General features: G+C 37.3%; 1 protein-coding gene and 1 pseudogene across 1 annotated transcript in view; one reads left to right on the forward strand and one right to left on the reverse strand.

Moving 5' to 3' along the window:
* LOC150089677 (transcription factor LBX1-like) overlaps nucleotides 1–26168 on the forward strand; it is a 143474-nt gene that overhangs the window by 55949 nt on the left and 61357 nt on the right. The gene's annotated exons all lie outside the window — the stretch shown is intronic.
* LOC150089678 (polyadenylate-binding protein 1 pseudogene) lies at nucleotides 8023–8912 on the reverse strand (annotated as a pseudogene).

Genomic DNA, 26168 nt, shown 5'->3' on the forward strand with positions numbered 1-26168 from the left:
ATATTGTTATGTATTTGTGGTAGGCGATATCCCCAGGTCTTTTAAGGCCTTCTGTAGATTCCACTGGGTTCTCATAATTCTCTTCCAGTTCCCATTCTTTATCTGCGTTTTTTCTGTAGATTTTCTCCTTGACCCAAATAAATGAATCTCGCAGGAATTTCTCATATGTACAGTATAATTATCATTATTTGTTCTTCGACGAAAACTTACCAATTGTCTTCGAACAGTAATTTATTTATTTTGTTTTATGGAATAAGATAGATTGTATATTCTCATAAAGAAAGAGACTTGACACAACGAGCTTGGGCGATAGTTAGATCAATATCATATATGTATATATTTCAGTCCAATTACCAAAGAGAAGATGACCTGAATTAAGTAGTTTGGAGGATCTCCATCTGTGCACAAACCCACTGAACATAAAAGTAATTAAGATAGTTTATGACAATTTCCAAGATTTCTCAGACTTTAGAAAAGCGGTTCTTGACCCACTTTTGTTCAGTTAAGAACTAAATTCCTGTACATTGAGGTGATGTTTAAGGAACCTTGCCGGTACCCATCATCAGACCTTATATTGACTCTTGTCAGCTCCCATAAAGGAGAAAAAGTTTATCCCACGAAGGAGAAAAAAAAAGTTAAATAATAATAAACACTAGCATTGTAGAATCAGAAAGCACACGTAGACTGTAAGCATTTATTACAACTCAGAACCTCCAGCGTGAATATTTAATACTTAATTTTATTATGGCACTTATTCTGAGAAATTTAAGCTGATCATTATTATTCCAGTGTGGGTTGGGGATAGGTCATAAAAGTGCATCCAATTTTAGACCCATCAGTCTAAAATTACATGAATACAACATTAAATGAAGGAAATCATTCAATTTAAAAAATATATTTATTCTTAAAATTTAAGTATTATTTACGAACCATTAAGTATTATTTATTTACGAAGACTGAAAAAGTATTCACAGATGTAGCTGAAGACTGTGGAAGTATTTTCAGTTTTTAAATAAGTGTTGTGAAATCACTGACTGAACAGACGCCTTTGATATTTATCAGCTTTGATCCCTTAGGAAACTTAAATGAATATAGGATAACAAGGTAGCATTAGCCTTGTTGAATGTTTTTAATTAATTTTAACTTTTAAATTAATTTGCTTTATTTTTATTTTTTAACTAGCTTCTTCATATATTTTTTTCACAATTTGTGGAGTACCCCAAGGATCAGTTTTGGACTCCACTCATCTTTTTTATGCATTTATATTAACAATATTACTTCGGCTTAATATAGTCCTTATCAATCAGAACAAATTGAAGTAATTTAAATGGTTGTTACACATATATTTATTTTGACCAAAACCTCGATTATATAATTCTCATACGGGAAATCGTATAGCCCAGTTAACTAAAACATAATTAAAATTGTCATATATTACTAATGCCATTCAGTTTAATAAAATTATTAGCAATTATTACTGTTCTTTATTTAAAAAGAAACTTATTTGATCACCTATAAATGATAGGTGATTACTTCAAACTCCTCATAGCTTTTTAATTTATTATAGTTGCATTCTAATCTATCTTTTGTAATTGATTTGTTTGTCGAAGTTGGAATTATGTATTTTTGCATGGTTAAGAAGAGGGAAAAAAAACCCGGAAGGCAGTATTCAGTCACTGAATCTCATAGTTCCCTGCGATGCGCTTCCTGTTTGATATATATTTTTTAATTCTTTAATGTCGTATTATACGTGTTCTCTGATACCACTGTACCCGGTCACCACCAACAGCAGCACACTTTATGTCCTTGTCAGGGGCAAGAGGACGTGACGACTTATTCACGAGACCACATGAGCAAAGAAATGTGTGGTAATGAAGATGTCGCTGGGAAGGATTGAATTTTTTGCAGTTTCAGAAGTTCTTTGTCGCTATTTAGTGAACCATGATGAGGTCTTCTGTTGTCTTCGCTCTTTTTCTCAACGACTTTTCTTTCCCCTCGGATATGTGTATTTTTCCTGACATTCCTGATAGTTGTCTCACGCGCTTAGTGAACCTTGACGACAAAACACTGTTCTAGTTCGGTTCTAAACGGAAATTGTCATTCTTGTTTACTTTTACACACTTCAGAAAAGCCAACTCGGTTATAATCAACGAGTCCCTATAATAGATTTGATTGCTAAAAATCACTGTTATTAAGACACTACAGGGGGATTGTTATTGTTATTAGGTTTTTATGGTGCTTCAGCATCTTAGGCCATACTGCGGCAGCTGTAGGGAGACGAACATCCTATACTTTACTACCGAAGGCATAAACAACGGTAAGAAAAGAATCCGATGACTAAACTATATATTATTATTAGGTTTTATTTATATTTTTGAATGTGTAATAGTACAAATGTTTCAGCAAATTCTTTCTCCCAAGCTGCGTTTCAGTGCTGACCTAATTCTCCGTTATTCACTGTAATGTCGCAATGAATGGGACTTGAAATAATTTAAAGTATGGCACAGCAACATATGCGAAGTCTGGCGAATGGTGTACAGCAGAAGTGGACAAACTTTTATTTCAACATTACAGTACTTATAATGTAGGAGTGCCAGAGCCCACAGGAACATAATCTTAGATCAAACTTTATGACTAAGAGGGGGAGGCTTATTGAACGTACCAATTCATATGAGTCTTTCTGTTGTCAAAGTTGGAGTAATATTAAGTATAATAATTCGCATACATGTATTATGCTTTTTGAGGAGGTTGGAATAATACTTTGCCGTCACAGTACAGCCCTTTTGACGGTAATCTGTTAGTATTACACCAAGCTGATCCCAGAAAACTAACAGCATTACCTTGCCAACACTTGATTGCACCTTTTTTGAAGGGGGGGGGGATGTTGGTTGTCTAACGGCCTCAGGGATTCGCCTCATCTCCGTGTTTTGTACTCTGTGAAGAGCAGAGGTTTCAAAAAGTGTAACGTGTATGTATGTTGTGCCTCTGACCATTTGGCTCCCGTTGCCCATTCTTAGAGATGTGGAGGCAGGTCAGGCATTAGAGAATCGGAATGGTACTCTGGTAGGTCCTGCCGCCTAGTTCCAGAAGATTTCAGCAGGAAGGATCTTACTCCCGTACGGGGGGGGGAGTTGCGATTCTGCATGTTTCTTCTGTTTTGTCATTTTAGTTTCGGGATCATAGTAATGGATCCAAGTTGCATCCATGGTGACTAGCCCTGAAAAAAGCTCTTCATGTGAACACTGTTCCCTTTCCTTCTTCTGGTAAGGGCTCAGAAGTCTGGGAACCTATCCAGTAGATACTACTCATATACAACTGTTGAGGGATGACGTTCTCCACAGACTCTACACTAATTTGGAGCTCTGCAGCTTGTTCTTTGACCCTAATAAGGCGGTCTCCCAGGATTAATGCCCCAATTTTTGCAACACTCTTCTGTTACAGTAGTTGCTGGGCGTCCTGGGAGTTCTTCATCATGCACTGGGGTTCTTCCACATTGGTATAAACAATTCAAATGTGCAACAACACCGTAATCTGGGCAGTCTTCTCCATAAAGGGCGACTATTTCTTCGTAGACTGTTGTTGGTGTTTTCTCTTGCAGAAAGAGGAACCGAACCACTGATCTGTATTCCACTTTATCCATTGTGACAAAGAAAACTTCAGCGTTGAAAAGAAGAAAAATTGAACTGTCACGTCAAAACTAATACTTGTGTGGTTACTCTAGAAAGTTCAAGGTATCAAACAAAATATTTTTCGTCTTTCTATCACAACTACTGTACTTCTAGGAAATTAGAAATCTTTTTTGAACTCCCCCCCCTCGTAGATATAAAAATGATTTTCTAAAAAATGATTTAACTTATATATGATTAACTTTTTCATGGACTAGAACAAAACTAAATTCTTGGTTAGGCTTATAAATTTCACAGACTATAAATATTATTAATATAAGCCTAAATCACTATCTGGCAATCGCATGAAATCATATACACGATACTGCCAACTTTGTAGCACATTTACCTAAAATTTTGTACAGACAGCTTGAATTTTTAACAGAGAAACAGTGACAAAAAGTTACCTTGGACAAAATGGTTTACAAAAATGAAGTTGGAGGTTTTAAAACCCACACGTTTAGGATAACTGCTTTTAATGAAAAAAAAAATAAATAACAAAAAAGGGGTGATTTCCTGTCCTCTGTTAAACTCGAGGCATGAATTTTCCTCGTGTTTTTGCAGGCCTAATTTTACATTAACTTCATCGTTCAGTTAAAACAAAACAGAAAAAGGCAAGGTAAAATAGTTTCGGAAAATAAGTCCCAAAAAACTCGAAGTGCTGACTCTCAAAGCTGTCCGAACATGTTCTTAAATTGCAGCTTAAGAAGTATGTAGTGGACAGAAAGTGAAGGTTTCAGTAAGTAATTTGGGGTTTCCATTGTCTTTTTTATCTTTTTGTTTATTCGTTTTAACTGCGTGGTGTACCAGACGTTGGATATCACTGGTATTACAGTCATGGTTTTAGTTGAATACGCAACACGAACATCTAGTACAGTTATCTTCGCGGACAATCCACTTCAGTCGGTAGAAGGCGGCTAGACTCCCTCCTGTAAGGTCAGAAGAGAATCCCATCTTTATTTTTGTGTCAGCGTGAACGCGCGTGCGTGGGTGGGAATGACCAATTTGTTCTCATTTTAATCAAAGCTACAAAAAGCACGTAACCCACTTAATCAGGTCTTATCTATGTTCAAGATACAGTTTCCTCTAGTACACTGTGTCGCAGGCTCCTAAAATAGTGTCCGCGCTTAGAAAGCTGGAATGAACTAGAGGAACACGAGTCAAAAAATAAATGAACCAATAAAATAACAAATTTTAATTATACCACTAAATACCGAAAGAAAATTCTTCCTGGAAATTGTTCACGTTTCAACAAATATTTGGAAAAAAAAAAAATTAATAATAAAAAGTGCAAAACATATTCCCTTAAAAATAAACATACGATAAGTATTCCCTAGAAATACAAATATAACAAAGCTTCCTTTTAAGTTCTTAAGAAATTCTCGCTCCTTATTATCAATGTATATACGTACTTCGGTGGTCCCTAGACATAAGTCCAAATCCTAGTATCACTTTATAGTGTTATTTGAAATACACAGATCGTCACCAGGGAGCAGTCAACGCCTGGGAAACTGCTACCTGGTACCCGCCCCTAATAACACTGAATCGGTCCCTGGTACATTCATCTGTCTGTGCTATCCGCACCTCTCCTTATTAACAAGTCAGGTATCCGTTCATGAGACAATTTGGAGGTTATGTGGGCTGAGAGACCTAAAACAAGATGGGTGTTAGGTGTCCACAGAATCGCCGCCCTCCCCACACCAGTCGGAAAAGACCCGAGTTGGAATTCCGTTAATGACGCGAGGAATTTAAGGGCCTTTTTCACAACGTGGCTGAATTTGTTGGTCTCAAGCGAGGATAGCCTGGTTTTTTCTACCGGAAACTTCGATTTTTTTTTGTTCAGCAAACAGAAAATTGACCTACGTACATATTATATATGCTGCAATACTGATTGCTCGTAAAACCCTACAACCCTTTCAATATATATATATATATATTAATGATACTCTTGAACACGAAAGTCATTAGAACCTATAGTACTTAGTAAGGATCGAAGGCTGAGAAGACAAAAGATAACTGTTGACGTTAGTCTTGAATTTCTGTAGGTTGTAATTTTCGGGGAAGGCATGTGGAAGAAACATTGCTGCAAAGAACAAAATTAGAAGGGATAAACGAGGAAGGGGAAAAGTTGGTTCTGTATGTTTGGCGTTCGACAGTGAATAGATGCCAGATTGGTGGTGGCACATGTTTGGACTGGTTTGGAAGAGAGGGAATTATAGATACCAGTTCAAAATAACAAGCCCATGGAAGTATCTATAGAAAAGGCATACAGCAGAAATTGAATGTTTATGGCACAGAGGGAAGAGACTTTGCAAAAGATGTGTCATCGATTAACCCGACCGCCCCCTTTTGAATGAGGTCTAGAAGCTTGAGAGAAGTATTCTATGGCAGGTCGGATTGCAGATTTGTACAGAGCGAACAGATGTTTAGAAGGAAAGTAACATTGAGAGCGAAAAAGGGGAAAAAAAATTTTTTTTTTTTTTTGCAGGGGAAGTGAGATTAAGGCGCAGTGAAATTAAGAGTCAGGGTGATCCTTGATAGAAATACAAATTGTATGCGGTATCGTCTAGGATTCTGCGTGCTACCGAAGACTCGCTTGAAACTCAACTCTGTGAAATGAGACAGGACTGAGTTTTAGGAAGATTGGAGTTATAACTATGTGGTGGAATTGACGATGGATATTTGAGAAGTTGAAGCTGGACAGGGTTACTCAAAGTGGAAGGTAGAATGTAGTGTAGTGTAACTATCATGAGAGCCAACTTTTCCGCAAGAGTGGAGAAGTTTGTAGCTGGCTCTCTATCTTCAATCCCTTTCCCCTCTGACCGCACACTCTTCGTGAGCAGTTAGGGAGAAAATTGAATACCCAAATGTCGAAAACAGTTGGCAATCCATAAGATATAAGCCTGTTTAGAAAAAGGCTTAGAAACGCGATAAAAAGCCTTAAAATTGTTAAAAGAAATTGCAGGAATATATTCAGTTCTTTGACATAACGGGGCTTCGAAAATACCACCTGCATACACATTACTCGAACTTCCTTCGGTCACCACTTGGTAGCTGATCAGGATGCCTCAATAGAAAGTTACCATTGGGTTAATTCCGGTAGACTATCTAGCGGCCAGCCCATAAAAATGGTTTAGTAGCTGTAACATAGAAATGTAAGTTCTCACCACTATGCTCATCATAACCTCAAAAGACATCACTCATATTGCATGGTTGAAGAGATGAGTTTCCGGAGCTTTTCTCTGGAGACCAAATATGGCTTTTCATCACTTAAAACCTTTAATCAGCAAAGTGTTGGTGTATATATGTGGTGGATCTGAATATATATATTCAGAGTTGCTAATGTGCCACTATCGTGAAGGTGCAAGCAGAGGATTTGGTTGTCGCAGAATGATCGCACCGAAATTCTGTCAGCTTGACTAATAAAGTTGGACTTAAATATCACTTATATCAGTGTTTTGGACTCCCAGATAGCATGCTCTGACTCTCATACCTGAAGCAATGTCCATGACAAGCCTCAATGACTAATGTGTTTCAAAGATAATTCATTTTACAAAGCGTCTATGTTTTTTGCAAGTTGGTTTAAATAATGGTGAGTTCTTACCACATATGGTAAGAACCCACCACATATATGTGGTTGCTATGGTTTACCACATAGTGGTAAACAATAGCAACCATTTTATTTTTGTTCCTTGTATATTTATACATTACATAGATGTAATGAATTAATTTCACCGCCTTTTTCATTTTTATTTTATTTTTTATATTAATTTTTTGTTTTTACTGTATTTCCGGAAAATTACGACCTACAGAAACTCAAACTCAGAACTAGCAATTCAATAATTCAAATTCCATATTAATTATCTCAAATGATTCAATGAGAAATTAAAAAGCATTTTAATAGGTTATTCTCTAGCAGGATATAAATTATTTATGTGGTGCAATTCCTATTAAAAAGCCCACTATCTGCGAAGACACGCTTATGGTATGCATGTCGGGAATGAAAAAAAAAAAAAAAAAAAAAATCTGGACGTGGAGATCTTATTCCAGAAAAAAGAAACCAAACATACTTCTCCTCGTGGCTTGTTTGAAAAGTGTTTTATTTTTTTCCCTTTAGGGTGTAGAGTTACAGAGCAGGCAAAATAAAAAAAAAAAAAAAAAAATTGCCCTTGAAGGGCTCCCAGCTACCGAAAAGAGAAGTTTTCATGTACGCTACTCAATAATTTTTTGTTCGTTTTCAAGGCATGCAGACTTAGCGGATATGGACGAAACTACCATGGTGTCAAACAAAAATTTTTAATCTATCTCACAGTCTCAACGAATGATGTTTGTATTAAGGGAAATTGGTACAAAAAGTTCATTGCGTCACAACCCTTTCTTCATCCAGATTTTTCACATACAAGTTGCCTTGAAAACGAACGGATGAATTGTCACCCTGATAACAATTCATCCGTTCCAGTTTCAGCTGTTCAAATCTTCACTTCAATTCTGCCTGTCGCTCTAACTTCTGAGCTTTTCCCACATACAGCATTTTTCCATTAAGTTCTTTCCCATTCAACTCATCAGCTGCCTTTTCTGCACTTTCTGGTTCCTCAAAACTCAAAGCCTTTCGACTTTGCAATCTTATTTGTCATAACCTTTGCACTTGTAATTTTTACATATTTTTCGAACATTTGAGTTTTTCGTCATCTAGATCATCACCAAAAATACATAAACTTCCCTTCCATTGAGCAACATTCCGTTAACTTTAGCAATTGCATTATTTACTGCGTCTTCTGTTTCAAACTGTACAAACCCGTAGCCCTTTGAATTGCTTTTATCTGTTGCTATCGTACATGCCAATATGTTTCCAAATGGAGAGAAAGTATCATACATGGCTTTATTATCAATGCTTTTATGTAATTTTTTTTTCTTATAAAAACGTTTCCAATCTCAGATTTTCTAAGAGATGGATCCCTCTGTGACCACATAATTCGAATGGATCGTCCCTTGATGAGATCAAAATTCATGGTATCTAATGCTCGTTCTGCATCCGTTAGCTGCTGAAAATTAAGATATGCATTACCAAGAGAAAGCCTTGTAATCAAGTCCCTACAAACGCGTATTGAAAGAGCAGGACCAACAGTCGAAAACTTTTTGAACATTGCTTCGGTGACATCTGGATGTAGATCGCCAACATACAAGATGCAATAGGATACTTTGGGCCATTTGGATTCATCTTGTCATGGATTAGAGCGAGCAAACAGATATAACATTAAGCCTAAATTCGAGATTGGTAACTCCACAAATAAAGAAGTAGTCAAACCTTTCGAAAGGCTTTGTCTTTGAGAGGGTGGTTTCTTTAGTTAAATTTATATTTTTCGAAACTTGTGCAATTTATTTGGTACTTTATCTTTTATACCTTTATTAACGTCAAATACAACTTTTAAATAAGACTAAAATATTTTCACTTCCCATGTGAAAAACCTTACATAGGTCTCTATGAAAGAGAAATACTCGGGCATCTTCACTGAAGAAGATTCCCGAGTATTGGAAACGTTTCTTACAAGCTGTTTAGGACTGTTAAGTGCAATTAGAGCGAGAAAACTGTCTGGGCTTCAAATCTCAACTAAAAACGCTCGGTAGATAAAAGGAGTACGAATACTATAGCACGTGTTGATGGGTGGGTTTTAAATCGTACTTAATTTTGCTAATCGTGAAACGGGAAATTCTACTTGAAATTTTTAGCACTTTGGATATCCTAGTTTAAGCCAGAAATATATTCTCTGTCCTACATAAATAACTCAAAGCATATTCACAATTGAAAGGGGGGTTGCCAGAATAGATCAGCACGCTAAGGCGATTCGCACAATACTTTTTTATGCGCGGATCTTGGAGGACACTTGATGGGCATTGCAGAGACTTACTAACCAGTTCGATACAAGAAGCGATTATCTGGAGAAGTGCCTCCCCGAAACCTCCCCCACCGCTCTCCCTCCCTCCCTAACGTAAATCAGTTTCTCGTTAAAGCAAGTGAGGCGGAGTCGTAAATAACAGTTTTCGTATCATTGATAACTCTTTTTCCCTCTTCCTCATGCATCTCACCTGTGCCCGACCACTCTTATTATAATTAAACGTTCACACACACACCTAAAAGCCGCATTCTCGCCAATTTCAAACCGGAACCGGGCCGTTTAGGAGAGCGATCTCCCATCATCTTGCCACAGGATTTATCGGGAAATTAAATTAGTGCCCATAAATAACTGAGAGTCATCTGTTTAATTGAACATGTTCTGCCGACGTATTTGGACCCTAAAGTTTCGCCCACAACCGAACACGGACGGTAATAAAATTAAAGGGATTACACGAGGGTAGTGTTCGTGGGAAGCACCTCTCCTTTTACCAGCCTAATTACACACAACATAAATAATCTACTGGGAGAATATCACTGTTATGTTTGGGATGGAAAATTATTCAGCCAGATATTAATTCTTGCATAACATCTGTTATTTCCAGCCACTCGCGTATAGAAATAGAGGGAGGGAGTTCTGACTGTAACCAAGGCAACAAAGAGCATTGCTGAAAACCGTGTCTAGTATCGAGTACTTCGCAAGGTCTCCTTGAGACGAAAGAGTAATGTTTTTTTATTTTTTTAAATTTCTTTTTTCGTTCTGCAGCAGTATAGAAGCGGTAGCTGTCATTGATATTTATAATTTAAATATTTTAGGTGTGCTTGTTTTTTTATAGAAATAATTAAAGAATAAGTTTCTTAGAGGACGGTAAAAGAAGCTCAAGAAGAGTTCTTTTTTTCTCTTTAAGTTTTTAATGCGGCAGTTTGTTATTTGACTTATAGCATGCATTCAATACAGGACATGGACACGTGAGATCAGGTGATAAGTGTGCTGTTTATTATAGGGGAAATACGTTTGTCACTATTATTTGAGATTATTAAAAAGATTTATCTCGTATTTATCATTTAAAGATTAATTTCACGTTTTAAATTTCATGCATACATGCTACAGATCTTAGATTTATACCATCTTTTAAAGCTTTCTTTTGTATGGCATAAAAGAATGTTTGGAATATTTCAAAAACCTTGAGGGCTTTATAAAGCACCGTGATGTACCTTGGATGAAATGTGCGCTAATTGTTTTGATACCCACTGTGAATAATGATGGGACAAGCACAAAATTCTTTTTAAAATGGAATTCAAGACTGGGCGCCACTGAATCGCTGGACTATTTAAATATTATAACATATTAATTTACCAACCGTGTTAATACAATTTCTCCGAATTTATCTTCAACCAAAAAAAAAACCATCTCCACTCCTATAATGACTCTTGAATGATTCAAGTCTCTGATGGAAAATCTCTTAATGATTTTCACGTTGTATAAGAACTTTGCTTATTACGAAAATTCAGTGGGTTATACTCATTATGAGAGATGTTTTTGAAGGTCAGAAGAAATTTCAGTTTCAGATGATGCAACTAATTATGAGATCTTCCACCAGTGTTCTTTATAAATCACTGAGCGTAGGACTGGGCTGTTTTCTGGTAAGTACCAAGGAAGCTAAAGTAATAAGATGCTATAATCTCTATGGATTGGGTGTATATCACGGCCAGTTTTTCTGCATGATGGAAAACCACACATTTATACCACAGATTAACTTGTCAGCGACACATATAATGGAATTTGAACTTCCAGTTCGGATCTCGCCAATGGTATAAGGAAATTAGAAGTTTTCTCATGCGAGATTGAGTTAGCCGGCTCAGGCAAGGGAAGGAACTTTTCTACCATTTCCCCAGATTTTCTATAACCCTGGAGACAGCAAATCGGTTTTCTAGAATACGCGCAATTTATAGAAAGGAACTCCAACGTCTAATAGCTTGAACCGCTGTATCGCTAATTCGAAACAACAACAGCCTGTTCTTTAAGAAGTTGTTTGGTCGAAGATAAGGGCTTCCACTGTTAAAAGAAATTAATAACCTTTGCCATGTACAGCTGCAATTTCCTGAACTACTTAACCCCGCTCTTCCGGTAAAATGTTAACGTTTCCACTTCAAGTTAATTTGTTTGCTAGTAGCTTCTAACACACACACACACTAGAGAGTTGTATGAATGCAATTTATCAGTGAACAGTATTCTGCTGTGATCACGATCATGGGTCATACATTCTTCATTTATATTTCAGATTGGATTACAGGCTGCTATAAAGCAGTTTAGAGAATTGAACAATTTCACATCTCTGAAAATTCGAGCATTCTCTCCTTTTTTGCTGCGCTTCTTTCTTTTTTTTTAAACTTTTTATTTATATTTTTTCTTGACAGAAATAAAAATGGTGGAAATAGTATCTTTTTTGTTTGGGTTCATAAAGAAGTAGATGGCCGTTCACTTAAACTAGTGAAAATAAGGAAATTGTGAGGTTATGAATTATTGAGTTAAATTATTAGTTATGAATTATGGGATTATGGATACAGCACTTTCATACACGTTTGAGTTTTCATCCCCCCTTTGGCTGAAAATGTTGTAATACGGTTTTAGGAGCCTCGACCATATTGCTCCCTGTATATATGTCTGTAAATTGCGTGTGTTCTGTGGTCGATTTTCTGATTGCTGGACGAAAACCAGAGATTCCGGGAGAAAAAACCTCGTTACCCTCGCCTGAGACCAACTAACTCAGCCATGTTGTGAAAAAGGCCCATTAATATTCCTCACATCATCGACGGACTCGAAATGAGATCATGACCCACAATTCTGATTGAAAGAAACTCATGAATCAAAGATAAGAAATTTTACTCTCGTGGGATGCTGGCTAACGGTAATGGATTTAGTATTTTGAATAAAAATAGGTGTTCCTTTTAAATACACGTATTTAAACAGCCGAAACAAACACTGAACTTTTTTTAACAGGACGTTACAGAGAGAAAACCAAAGCAATGCGAAAAAAGTGGTTATGAAATAGTCTTAAAGAATTTAAATCCGTTTGTCTGTCTTACGTAACAACTTACTCTTGATAACAATAGGTGATTTATAAGGTGTACAATATAGGCTGTTATGTTCATTAAAACCTGCGAAACGTGATTCAGTACAATGTAAATAGATTTTTTTTTTGTAAATACTGTATGAGCTTTTTTTTTAAAACTGTTGTTGCTTTTCAATCTACTGTAATTAGGGGGGATCAGTTAGGATTCCCACAGGAATCGGGTCATCTGAGGCCGGCTGAAAATTTCTCTAACTTGGGTAGATGGTTGTTTAGTGGGGGTGGAGAGTTAACGGCTCGGTTGTGTTTCTTCAACTCTTGCCACACTGATTTCTTAATGACATGGTATCTCTTCAACTTGTTATATGCTTGCAGGAAATTTATGAATCAACAGTAAATGTCGAGTAATACGCTTTCCACACGGCGTTATGGTAATCTTTCTTTATGGTAATATTGTTATCATTGAGGAAAACAAGTATTTGAGAAATCTCCACCCTATTACAGCCACTTTTTGGTTTGGATTATCAGGCGTTGAGACCTCAGTAGTTGTCTCTGAATCAAATTTCATAATTAAATTCTAACTTTACTGCATATTCCGTAGCCCATGAAAGATCACTGACCCAATTTTCATGCAAGAGGTAAGCTTATAAAGATCGTGGAAGTTACACCTACTCAAGAAAGGTCATTTACCGGTTTAACAATGATACCGACAAAAGTCAGTTAAATAAAGTACTGGGTAAACGCATTTGCACTAAAAACAAGGACATCACCCAGAAAACATAAGACCACACACCCACGTTGTCTGAGAGATTGAGAGAGACCGACAGACAAAGAAGTATCTTTGTGTGCTGTGTATATTCTTACTGTTTCTTAAATTCTTTGTCGGTTCACTTTGTATTTCTTCTTCAAGAATTTTTTTTTTTAGGTGTTCATCTGTTTTCTCTTCTGTTGTTTCCTTTTTAATATCAAAGACGGCCATTCCTACAAAATTTATTTCCACTAATGTGTTTCTTAATGAAGGAGGATTTCCGTCAATCGAATTGGACCCGAATGTCATTGGCCTAAGTTGAATGATAACTTCGCCTTCTGGACTCAGAATCATGGATTGATAGCATCATTCCTATGCCTACTTTTTTATTACATCGTGTGTAGTCTTAGTATTATAAATAAACAAAAGGCTTTTGGACAAAATATGGCTAAATGGACAAAAGGATATTCCAACTAGTTGTCAGACCAAGTTGAACATTACATACATTATGTACCTGCCTATAATATTGCGTATTTAAAAATATAGAATTTTTTTTATTATTTAAACAGCAATATATCAATTCCAAAATCTTATACCCTGATTCCATTTCACTAAACTTTTGTTAGTAAAAGTAAATTAATCAAGGTGTTCATTATTCAGGTACCAGTTGAATATTTTACCCTTTTGATACGAAAATAAGTTAGGATTAAATGGAGAAACTTGTTAAGATAATTGCTGATATTTCAGATGCGTACAATATGTTTGTTTTTATTAAATATTAAGTTAGCTGATATTAATCTATAATTAGGAAGATCAGCATAAGAATCCTTTTTAAATATAGGCTTAACTATTGAAGTCAGAAAACGGAAATCATCCCTGTCATAACTAGTTCCATCCACACAGAAAAAAACTTCCTCATTCTCCTTGAATTTCGCTACAGAAATATCGTTCATCCTTTTTTAGTTTTGGAAGTGGGAGGAGGATATATTTATTAGAGGCTAATATATTTATTACTGCGCAGTATTTATAAATGAATTCCATTTCAACCCTAAACTGAAATTGGGTTGAATTTTTACTCCACTGCTGTATATCGAGTAGTTGATTATCCACATTTTCTACAACATTTTCATACTTAAAGTAATGTGTATTTTGAAATTGTGAGTCTGTGGTTGATTGCAGTTAAATAAACACTCTGAAAAAGCGCAATTAGCCCACTACTTTATGAAATGGGACCGTTTTAGTCTCGTTTAAATATATCTGAGCTTTCCGTGTAAAGCTTTATTTGGCAGACATGATTTTTCTAGTGACACACTGAATCCGTTCCAACAACTCCCCTTTTCACAAGAGCTGCGATCTACCGGTTGAAAGCCGCGCTCTGAAGTAATTAATATTATGTCGCTCTTTCGGCAATCAACTTTGATGAAGGGATGGCTAATTATACTTGCATTCACGCGCCGTTCCATGTATGGAGTAGCGCTTGAATTTTGGAACTGCTCGCACCATCTCGAAACCTGAATGTTTTCAAGGCATTGTGTGGGCGACTCTTTCAGCATCGCTTATGTAACATTCCTTATTAAGCCCAACATACCAATAGAAGATTCTGTGTTCTTCTCACTGCAACGGTTCTAGGCTTTTCCGAGTCACAAACTCTCCTTCGTGGGTTTTACGTTTAAGCTCGTTTTCAATATCCGATTTCCTTTCGTTTCTTTCCTCACGAACTTTTATTTTTTTTATTTGGGTGTTTTGGTATTGGCCTCTGTTCCATTTTGTTTCTCTCAAAAACCAAAGAACCACATTGCAATAACTAGCTGTTAGGGAAAGAGACTTAGGCAGGGTAATTTACATCGCAGATTAACACAAATGGAATGAAAAAAAAAAAAAAACGCCTTCCTAAACAGACGTTTTCATTAGCGTATAGTGAAGATGTCTCGGGTTTCCTTGATGTTCTGACAGTTGGCTCCGATTAATCAGGATCCAGACCACTTGACCTCAAATTACGAGAAAGGCGCAAATATATTTCCAGTTTCAGAATGCCGCTTTCGGCCCAAATTTCTACTTCGGCAAGGTTAATTTCTTCTTCCACCCTCACCATTTTTCTCTCACCCCCTCAAGACGCTCTGGGTGATCTTCATCGACCCTCTCTTTCATTCTCCCGTCTTTTAAACACTGTCTTCATTAACCTTACGCTGTTAACTTCCACCCCACGTAGTGAGCTGTCAGAGGCCGCCTTTATCGTCTGCTCCGTGGGCCAAAACTACCTACCCACCCCTGCGAGTACAGATCTTTGCTGGCAGCTGGTGTAATGAAGTCTTTCTCTTCCACTACACCTGTTGCCCTGTTCCGATACGGCGGGGGTTAGGGTTAAGGGGGCCGTTGCCGAAATACTCCGCTGATAGTCGGGGTACCTCTTTTCTGTGAGGATGTATTAAGTTGAAACGCGCAGAGTCCAAAGCCTTAAGGAGAAGAGGAGAATGTGACCAGACGGGTGGGGATCGAGAGGAAGTAAGGAAGAGGGGGGGGGGAAGGAATGAGTGAGCACGTGCATCAAGGTATCAACTTTTCAAACATCTACCTCTCCCAGATTTAATTCCGTACCCAGACCGGTCCGCTAGTGTCTTGCAATAGCTCGTGCTCTTGGCTGGTGGGCAACACTGCACCTACCAGCCTGCCGGAGACCTGCAATAATTCGCACCTCTTCCTTTTAATTATACACCGGCATCCAGTACCTGGTCACGCTTTCGCCTCGTGTTACGGACCCGAGCTTCCCTCCTGCGGCGGTACCTTTGAAGCGCCATTTTCGGCTAGTCGGATATCATTACTGATCCCTGAATTCATGCCCCGGGCCATCTCTCCATCTCAGTAGTAACGATAGCGTCTATTGTTCGGGCCTAAGTTGGGTTGTCATTTCTGGCAAGTGATGCCGTTGTCACTAGGGGGAGCTTTAGTAAATTGCACTTTCTTTAGTTAACTCCGGCATGGAATGCAGCGACGGAAAGGGCCCTGCGAAGCTGCCATCTGTTAAGACGCCTTTGTTTCTTTATTTCGGGAAGCTGGGTGAGGGGGGTTGGGTTGAATAGGTGTCCGATTTATCATGTCAGTGCTGCTGTCTTCTTGCCTGTTTGTGGTATATTCTCACCCTAATTACGTAGGATTTTTTACAGACCCCTAGTGTGTGTGCCGAATTAAGAAAAAAACAAGTCATTCTCACTACGTGCAGTATATAAGGGGGCTAATAACAATGCGACCACCCTTCGGCAATAATAATGGAAATAACGTACCGGATTTGTGAATTAATTATACAAAATAGCTGTCATTATTATCTTTTATTTATTTGAAAATACGAGAAAATTAGTTTTTTTTTTCTTTCTTTTTTCTCCCATTCAAAATTATTTAAAAATTTCGTTCATTTACCAACCTGTCTGCGTTGAGTTAATCTTCTGTCCATCACTGAAATTGTACTTCAGCTATATTTCTATTAGGAATGATCAGGGGAAGAAACGAACATCAGCCACTTTTTGTTAAAGTCTGAAAATGTTTGTGTCCAATTTTAAATTCCGTATACTTGTATTTATAAGGCTAAGTGGTCAAGCAGAACAATGCAGAAGCACACGAGCTTGGGTGGACTGTTATTCAAATCTGCATGATTGCTGAATGCGGTTAACGATTGCATTCATTGTCCAAATGATTTTTAATTTTAAGCTCTTCTGTCCTAGTGGTCGTGTCGGTGTTTATACAGAACACTCTTCCATTTACTTATCTTAGTAGAAGCAGTGTCGTCGTGATGGTGTGCAGGTATGGATTTAAGCACCAATGGGGGTTCAAGCTGCGTTCCGCCATAAATATGTACAGAGGTGGACAAAATAGTGGAAACACCAAATATGAAAGTAGTTGTTTTTGTAATGGCTGTATGATGTATTTATGAACACGCAGTGATGGTTCTTTTTGTTTCTTGCATGCAGAAGAGTGGGGGAAAGACGATAAAAGGCGATGTTTATTTAGAGGTGATATAAGAAGGTACATGAAGAAATGACCAACTTGTGTGAATTCCAAAGAGGCCAGATTGTTGGTGCACGTTTAACAGGGACATTGATGACAAACTGCTGATTTGTTTAATGTATTCAGAGCAACTGTATTGAAAGTGACGTTCGCATTCACCAAGTATGGAAAAACAAAATCTGATAGGATGAATTATGGCCGAAAATCAAAGCTGGCTGAAAAGACTGAAGAAACTGAAAAGGATTGTAGCCCAAAAATATAAAAATATTGTCTCAAGAAAAAAAAAATAATAATAAAATAAAATAAAATAAATAAAACTGACAACTTAATGCGAGTCTCAGAAATCCGATTTCTAGAAAAAGTTTGGCGAGAACTTCATAAAGCTGAAATTTATGGCAGAGCCGCTTTGCCAATACACTCGTTACATATGTTAATGATAGAAATTGGATGTAGTGATGGAAGGAGCACAAAAACTGGACATCTAATGATTGAACACATTTATATTTTCAGAGGAATCATCGTTCACACTTTTTCCAACATCAGGGGAATTTACGTTTGGTGAATGTTAAAGGAAGGGCATCATCCTGACTCTGCCACAACATAGTCAGGATGATGGTGGAGGAGAATCAACAGTGATTTGTGCAGCAATATCTTGGTATTCTTTAGGTCCTTTTATCATCCTGAAAGAGTGATTTACGGCCATTGATCATCTTATATTCTGAGTGACCAGGTTCATCTCAAGGTGCAAACATTGTTTACCACAAACGGTTCCATGTTTCACGATGACAATGCTCCAGTACACAGATATGTCCACTATTGGTTTGAAGAGCATGAAGCCGAGGCTAAGCATCTCCAATGGCCTGCACAATCACCAGACTTTAACGTTATTGAGTCACTGTGAGCATATTTGGAGAGAAGAGTGAGAAGCAGATATCCTCCACCTTCATCGCTCAAGAAGCTTGTAACGTTCTTTCATGAAGAATGGTCCACTATTCTCCTTAAGTCAGTTAAAGATTTTTTTGAATCTATTCCGCGTAGAATACAAGCTGTTTTAAAGGCAAAGGATGGCCGAACAACATATTAGTGTATAGTCATAACTATTATCATAGGCGTTTCCATTATTTTGTCCACCTTCTTTTATCCATTCTGGGCTTCTAGTCAGCGGACATCTTATGAGAGTGGTTGGTCAACCTCAATTTCTGACTATCAAGTCTATTTGATAGACAATGAATAACACTGACTGAATGCGCTCCTTCTGGTTTTACCTTGACCAGGCCATTTAAGTCTTTGATCATGAAAAAAAGCGCCATTCAATGCCGAACTAACCACCCCTCTAAGAGGCGCAAATTGACCATGGCTTCCATGGAGTGAAATCCATCCAGAACTTAGATTTGTCAGGGCAGGATATGATAACGATCCTCCTAAATGGTCTTTTTTTTATTTTTCAATATTCGTTGATTGATTTTGCCTTTTTGACACAAAGACGCTTCGTTCAAAAATCGCCGGGATACCGTGACTGATCGATTATGTCAAATAATCGATCAGTCACGTTCAGCTGCTTTAATCGAAAAAGTAGACTGGGCAATTGTCAAGTAAACATTACAAAAATATTTTAAAGCAGAAATCTAGTAAATTTTTCTGAATTGCAAAAATAAATACGACTTAAACAAGCAAAACTTAAACGGAGATGGAAATTAAACCCAAAGACTGATCACAGCGATAGAATGTTGATTCTTGGGAGCATCTCCGTCCACCCCGGAAATATTATTCAATCATTGACATAATTTATGAGACGACATTGAAAAAAAAATCCGATTTGGAAGGTTTACAAATCTCGTTAACCTGGTGAGGGATAATTCGATTTGCCACGGGGTTAAACAAGATAGTCTACTACAACTGCGACCATCAACCAACATTAGCAATCATTAATTTTCTCTTCTCTGGACGTAACACGCTAGTATCTTTAGTGTGCTTGTGACTAGGGCAGTGGAACCGCTGACACGCGTGTCACAGGTGACACTTCAAGTGACACATGATGCAATGTGTGGAAGAAATTATTGTACGTATAAAATTGTTCAGTTTTTACATTTTTAAGAATATTAACGTTGTAGTTTATTTTGTATAAGATAAATTTTGCAGTTGCACAAAAGTATCTTGCTCCTTTTATATACTAATTTCAAAGAAGGAGTTGTGAAACCTTTTAAAATGGACCAAAATGGAAGGAAATGAATCTTTTATCTATTTAGTCAGAAGATGCGACTTGCGACGCACACGTTTTGAAACGGAGCTCGAGAGCTTTGATTTCTGCAATGTTAGCCTGTGTGCATTTAAACTGATTGGAGCTTGATGATGAACTGTTGACCCATGGTGCTCTCCACTGGAAAAAAAAAAAATTGGGCCTTCTTGACGACGATTTTTTTCAACTGCTCGGCTGTAAATGAGTTATACGTTACATCCCTGTTACTGAAGCCTAAATCATTAAGAGTAATAATGAGTGCAAGTAATTAGTATCAATCTTTGGTGTTTTTGGGTTTTAGGCGCATCAGCGACTTACACCATATTGCGCCGTTGTGTACTATGTCAGTACAAGACGAGTGTTCATCAGTCGATTGCATTTTGTGCAAGCTGAAAAGCCTAAATAACTCAAGGGGAACCCTTTAGCCATTGTCTGATATGGGCTAACTACATCATCGATTGAAGAGGCCTTTAAAAAATCCTCCAGTCGTTGATAGGATTCGAACCCTGACTTTTCTAAATGAGTGAAAAGTGGCGAAACATCTCATCGAGTGATCCTTATGCTACTTCAAGATGATTATATCATACCGGAGTAATGGTTTGGAATTGACGACCTTTCGATTCGATTTTTTTGTCAGGTTTTGCACCCACTTAAGAAACCAAATTCACTTCTGACCAGGAATTAGTGTATACGAAGAATGCGGAGATGGGTAACTGGTCCATTTTAAGTTTAATTTTTTTATCTACTTTCGGAAACAACAAATTGCTAAACCAGAAAAGAAAGTTTCTTAATTCGTAAGAAGCGCTTTCTTCTCGATTAAGGTTCTGATCAAAATAACTATGATTAGGCTTAACCAGAGAGCCAAGAGAGAGAGCAAAAATGGCACCGGCTTCTTGCAGCTGAAGTTTTTCCTTTCCTATTCAAGTATGGTCTTTCTATGGGTCGTTTTCATGCACGTGCTCCTTATATGCCTTCGCGTCTGAAGACTTTGTGTTTCGTTGTTTATTATGTGACAGTTTTTTCTTCTTCTTCTTCTTCTTCTTCTAGCGCGTCACTAACTATTTTCCAGAGTAATTTGATGTTAATATTGTGCAGCACCCGGCAATCGCGTGCAGAAGCAATCTTCCTTAGGTACTTAGCAGCCAATGGCCAAGAGTAATGGCCCAGATAGTAGCCCACAGTACGCCAGCGAGTCTGGTGGAGTGCCATGAAATGCAGAGGGAGCAACTCTTCAGACAGAATGAATGGATGTTACCACAAACGTGACACAATCAGCGACCATTAGAAGCCTCGATAGGCAGCATCAAATGGTGCATTCTGCGGGGTCGTCTTTGTTCCCCAGAGCACCTGAGTCATCGAGCGGTGACGTTTACCTCATACCTAACATTCCTGGGCAAATTGAGTTTCCGCCGTCTCCATGAAGCTCGGGCCCTTCATCGCTTTTGCGGGCAGCTTCCAGCGGGCTTTTCTACTGCGTATTCGCACCTCGACATAAATTTATATTTTATCCGCAACACTTCCGCTCTGTTGAACTCTCGTACGCCGTTGTGTTTAACTAACTCTCCCGCGCGCCTCCTTGCGTCGTTAGCGCGAATAAATCACCGCATTTCTGCTCGCGCGCACACGTTCGCAGACGGCAAGATTTGTTGTTTCAAACAATGCCACTGAGTCACGTGACGTGCATGCCTTTCTCGCCTTTTTGCACCTCTTTCGCTCACTGACAGCTCTGCTCCGACAAACAGCGGCACGTCCACGATACTCGCTGTTTTGTGATTTGTAACGAGAGTTTCTGCGTCGCCGCATGCATTTATCTCACGTGGTTGACCAGTTCTTTTTTCCTCGCTATTAAGATTGATTGTTGGCTTGGCTTGACGGTTCCAGGATAAATTAGCATGCAGAGCACAAGTTTTTGAATATTTGCCCGTTTGCCAGTCTCCCTTTTCAATAAGAGGACTCTTCTGTTGCTACCTAATATGACGGGTAGACAAAATATGACCGCCGCTTCGCTTTCTTTCTCTCTCTCTCTCGGACGTCTGCGTTTCCTGGAACCATTTTGAACCTGGCATCGCTCTCCACATTCGCATTTGTCCATTATATGTGCTCGTTTTCCATCATTCACAAAATACAGATGTGGTACCAAAGTAAAGACATATTTATAGTTGATATTCAGCAGACTAGGGAAAGGGGGGGGGGGTCTTACACGTGAATGAGACTTTTATCATTTCTGAGTACTAAGTTTATCCTGAAGTAAGTGAGAAAAAGTTTGAGAGTTCGGTTTATCACGAAAAAAATCACGAAGTAAGTGAGAAAAAGTTTGAGAATTCGGTTTATCACGAAAAAAATAAAATGTTTTTAGAGCCAAAGAGTTTCTTCTTCTTCTTCTTCTTTTTAAGTCTATATACGCGTGATTGATATTATTTCGACTTCCTCTTCATTGCCAAAATTTGTTATTGAACCAAAGAATAATTATGTCTCGGTTTTGTGAACCTAAGGAAGTGGGGGGCGCCTTGTTTAAAATATCGTGGAAAGTAAGTTCGTGGTAGTAAATTGGCCCTTAGCCAACTATGCGTAATCGCATGCCATATGCAATACATGTTTAAGATTTTGAAATAGTTATTTTCTAGATAATGTAGTACGCTTACAGATGAGTGAATTAGAGGTGTATCTACCAGACACACGACCATTCAGGGGTATTCGAATATTTTGAAAATATTAAGAGAAATGTTTGAAAATTTGTTTCCATTTTTGACACTTTTAATGAGTGTAATGAAAGAGACAAAAGAGTCAGTTATTAAAAAAAAGAAAACCCGCAGTATCTATTCATTTTACAAAGTATATTAGGCAGTTAATTACAAAAGTTTTGCAGTTTTTAAATTAAATCCACAGAACAGTTGCCAGTTATGATTTGACTGATTGTCAGTTAATTTCACTGAGCTATCTTGAAAAGCAAAATGGTGTCTGAACAATTTTACAGTTAGCAAACATTAAATTCAAAAAAAAAAAGCTTTTGATTTCATTATTTTTGATGATCTTTTTGACCTCAAACTTTTTTTTTCTTTTTCAGTGATTAACTGGAGATAAAAGTAAATAACTGATTATTAATTAATTAAACTGATTAGTTTGTTAATTAACTATTAATGAACAAACTAATAGTATATAAAAGTAATTGTTTTCACTTCACTGCCCATATCGCTATGTAATATTGCCTCAACTTTTTACAGTACTTTATTTCTTCCTCCTGGATTTTAATATCAATTGAAATATAACAAATATTTCACTATTCAGTAGATTAATATGATGAGCAAATAGTAATGATTTACTATTTAATAAACCGATAACAAAAAGCCACCTCTTTCATATCCACTGCTTAAACCGAGAATATTTCGTTTCTGTGCATCCGCCATATTGAATGCTTCAACCACAATACACGGTATCTGGATAGCCTGATGTATGAAAAAGGTAATAAATGATTTCTGGATTTCTATTAGTCTGATTTAATGAAGTATTGATTTATATGCAATGATTTTAATCACATTGTGCAGTGGATGATTCTAACGAAGTTTCAGACGGCTCGACCAATCTTTCTAAAAGAGCCAAATATAAAATTGCATAGAAATAAGTCCATTGGAAGTCGAGTTGTTATATGACGACAGGTGGACACAGTGAAGGCAATGGGCTCTTTACACATGCAGTGAATACAAAAATAGATAAAAGACAGCGGATTTTATTTTTAACATTCAGTTATGACCACTAATTAAAAATGGCAGCAAAAGATTTATTTATTACGGAGTCACCAATTAAAATTCATAATTGATCTGCGCGTACAACAAACTGATATCAATAGGATAAATTATGGGCAAAAATATGTCACCTTGTACGATAACAGACACTAACCTAATGCTCGACTTGGCGCATTATGATCCAAGCTGCTAATGCGCCATTAAAAATCAAATCAAATACCTGATGCAGTTTGACTAATGGGATCTGTGCAGAAACACTCAACTCAGTAAAACAACGCTAAACCATCCTTCTCCTTTAACAGCATTAGGTTAATATTACCATACTTTTAGTTTCCTTTATTCTGACAGCGTGACAGAAAGGAAGTGAAGATGCCTGTTTTTACATAAGAAAACTTTGCCCACGTTCATTTTTGAGGAACAGTCTCCATCTGTTCCTTAAAAGGGTTATATAGAAAGCGCAATTCCAAAGATTACTGATATTGGTGAGCATACTAACTGAATCTTACGAGTAAAGAGAACATATCTTATTTCAACAAAGAAATTTTTGTTCCATCGGAGTACAAGTTTCATTCTGCCGTCTTAGATCTAAAAAGCCACTCTTAGTTTTCGCAGGGTTTCAGCGAAAACTAAGTCAACCATTTTTCTTATTTGAATGAGATGGTGTAACGTGTCGTTTTCTATTTTGAGAAGATATCTTCTGCTGGTGAATCTGTGAACTCTTCAGCATCAACTGTTGCTATTCTATCGTCATTTTTATTCTTTTCAAATTTGCTGCCGGAGGAAGCAATCGATAGTGTCTTCGTCAATTACAGAATGGATGCCAAAATATTTAATGCAGTATTTAATTTTAGTTGAAATACCTTGATTTCGGCAAGGAAGAAAAGAAGGAGCAATCAATACTATCTTTTTCGTTTTCACCATAAACGAGGGTACGAAGAATAACAAAACTGAAGCTTGTGTTTCCTTAATAATCTGAAAATACCGATAGTTATAACGCACACCGACTTAAGAATAACTTTTAACTCTAAGCTCACGTAAAGCCCAAATAGAAGATTAACAAATCAGCTTCGCAAACTTAGATGGACCACCAAACAACAACTCATTGATTCATGTGAACGATCCAGTACTCGTTATAAAACTTCATTTGTTCACCCATATACTCGTGGAGGCCCGAAATTTGGGCCTCCAAGGACACAATTAAAGAAGATCTATGCTATCGAGAAGTCCTGCTGTAAGTGATCATGGAACAATAAATACAGAGATCTGTTTTAGTGTAACTAAGAATTAAAAGGAGGTGCGTGTACACTTGAGTACACTAATGTCTAGGAGCACAGTAAATAAATTTGAAATCAAATGTAGACATTGTGAGGATATCAGAGACGTGGCGGCACTCAGATAAGGAATGCAAAGTTTGAATATGGGGAGCACAATGTGTACAGAAAGAGCAAAATAATGTCACATTAGGGCCACTCGAAATATCCTTTCATCTACCCAAGTGTATATGTTCGTGAATTGATTTGCCTGTACAGCAAGGACAGACAAGACATGGGGGGAAGGGTTATGCTCTTAGTTAAGAAGCATATATTAAATCTAAGGCAGTGCATCCAGTCTACATGGATGGCCAGTACAATTTTGAGTCAGTTTGGTGCAATATAAGCAGCGGAAAACGAAATGAGTGTAGATGTGTATTTGGCCTAATTAGTAACTATGATGAGTGTAACAAAGAAGTGCACTTAGAAATGAAGTGGGCCAGTAAATCAAAATGTCTTATAATAGGGGATTTTAGCTTTGCAGATAATGACTGAAACTTATGGTTTGATCATTCACACACATACAAGCAAGACTTGTGGATTCATCGGATGACTGTTTTCTTCAGCAGCATGATAGGGAGGTAACAAGAGGAAGCCATATTCGTGATCTAATTTCTCAGCACTAAATCTTCATTGCCTTAAGAATCTGCAGTTAAAGGACCCACTGATGTGGGATTTACTTAAAGGTAAAACAGTCAAGGGTAAAGGAGAAAGACTTGTTCTTATCGTTAGAGTGAATATAATGGTTGCAAACAGTTTTTAAACTCTACACAGTGGGACCAACTGATGATGGTACCAAAAACAACAAATTGTAAATAGAATAGCATAACCTCGACTATGAAAAACTGTGTAGCGTTAAGAAATATATAAATACGCTGATGACAGAAACCCATAAGTAGATAGAATTTTATACCCCCGCCAATCCTTATCCTACAGTCGAAGGAACGTCTATATGAAGGCTTAAAAGGTGATGAATATCACCATCTTTAAGAACTGCATAAAATTAAACTTACTTAGAGGTTAGATTCTAAATAACAATATTATAAAAATTAAACTGCTTCTGTTTTTCAGTATAAGAAGTCCATAGAGTTATGTGATATAGCCTTAGTAATTGTTGATCAATCTGGTACCTATTTAAAAATGTTGACATATCATATACGGCGTATATAATATGTCACCATTTTCACGTATGATACACGCCTCAATATGGCCTAAGTTGCTAAGTCGCATAAAACTCAATAACAACAATCTAGCCATTATGGCCGTACAGGAATTACTTATGTGACAAACCCAAGTTGTATAAAGTATGATGGAAACAACGAAAGGCATGGAACAGCAATTACCTTTTAAAAGCTTTGGCTTGAGTTCATTACATAAGAAACACTACATAAATAAATAAATGTTAATGTGGCCAAATTATTTTATCTTAATCCCGAATTTTGTAAAAAAAAAAAAAAAAAAAAAACCTCCAGTCACTGGCAGGATTCGAACTCAAGACCTCTCCAAAAATTA

Source organism: Mastigoproctus giganteus, chromosome 2, assembly GCF_048544385.1.
Source record: "Mastigoproctus giganteus isolate SK-2022 chromosome 2, ASM4854438v1, whole genome shotgun sequence".
Taxonomy (NCBI): Eukaryota; Metazoa; Arthropoda; class Arachnida; order Uropygi; family Thelyphonidae; genus Mastigoproctus; species Mastigoproctus giganteus.